This window comes from Aplysia californica, unplaced genomic scaffold, assembly GCF_000002075.1.
Source record: "Aplysia californica isolate F4 #8 unplaced genomic scaffold, AplCal3.0 scaffold01439, whole genome shotgun sequence".
NCBI classification, from domain to species: Eukaryota; Metazoa; Mollusca; class Gastropoda; order Aplysiida; family Aplysiidae; genus Aplysia; species Aplysia californica.
In genome coordinates this window covers 38046-39424 of record NW_004798709.1, presented here as the reverse complement: position 1 = coordinate 39424, position 1379 = coordinate 38046, and the positions used below count along the sequence as shown (strand labels likewise).

The 1379-nt window shown below is 54.2% G+C and overlaps 1 protein-coding gene across 1 annotated transcript in view; it reads right to left on the bottom strand.

Moving 5' to 3' along the window:
- Positions 1–6: 6 nt before the first annotated feature.
- Positions 7–1379, bottom strand: part of LOC101863717 (serine/threonine-protein kinase N2) — a gene marked incomplete at its 5' end in the record, with an annotated part of 32511 nt that continues 31138 nt past the window's right edge. The window contains 1 exon segment of the mRNA XM_013090719.1: positions 7–1256.

The following is a 1379-nucleotide window of genomic DNA, read 5'->3' as shown; positions in this document are numbered from 1 at the left end:
GATCACTGACCCCCGACACGATGAGCGACCACTGACCCCCGACACGATGACCGACCACTGACCCCCGACACGATGATAACGATGGCGATGAGAATGCGGGTGCCAGCACTGCCAATGTCGTCCCTACTGTAAGTGTCTTGTTACGACCAATGTTATATATATCATCCAATGTTGTCCCTACTGTAAGTGTCTTGTTACGACCAATGTTATATATATCATCCAATGTTGTCCCTACTGTAAGTGTCTTGTTACGACCAATGTTATATATATATATCATCCAATGTCACTAGGACCATCACGCTGCTCTGTCGCCCTTGATGGTGACCATGATGGTGATGATGTTGATGATGATGTTCATGATGTTGATGCTGCTGCTCTGTCGCCCATGATGATGATGATGATGTTGTTGATAATGATGATGATGTGGCTGACGGTTTGGTGAGGCTAGGTACAAGAAAGAAAGAGACATTCCAGGCTGAGCAGGACAGAGGTCTATCTCCCGCACACACCGACGTCTATCTCCCGCACACACCGACCAGGTCAACTTGTCTCCCCTCACACTGGCCACCACTCCACCAGGAAATTCCCATCACCGATCCACACCGTCACCAGACAAACCCCTCCCCCTCCCCTCCCCATGAACTGTTCTACACTGACCAAAACATGCGCAACACCAAAACATCTGTTCTTCCTGAACATTCTGTCCCCAAGCACAGAAGTAGCAGCGGTGACAGGGTACTCCCAGGTACGGGCTGCTGGTACCTCCGCCCGCTCCCAGCACTGTCACACCGGAGCGCACCACTACACAAATTCCTGTCAGCTGACACATCACACCGGCCGCTCCCAGCATTGTCACACCGGAGTGCACCACTACACAACTTCCTGTCGCTACTGTCAGCGGACACATCCTTCCATCCAGGGACCCGTCAGATCGCCCGCCCACAAGCCTGACCACCCAACCCATCCCTCAAATTGTTGCTGGAAACACAAACAAACCTCCCCTGAGGCCGGCCCGCCCCACACAAGTGTAGCGTTCATTCATCTGTGAGCGGTGTGTGAACTTCGTGAGGCCATCCACATCTCTGTCACAGGTCTGGGAGGCCCATTCCCTAAGTATCCATCAATGTGCTCACCGTGTGCAGGAAGGAAGGAAGGAAGGAAGGATCAGCTGTGTGTGACAGCCAGCCTCTGAGTGTCTGCGTGATATTGCTTGAGGGGAGCACACGTCAGCACCACTCCGCCACTAGAGGGCGCCACACGTCAGCACCACTCCGCCACTAGAGGGCGCCACACGTCAGCACCACTCCGCCACTAGAGGGCGCCACACGTCAGCACCACTCTGCCACTAGAGGGCGCCACACGTCAGCAGCCAACCCCCT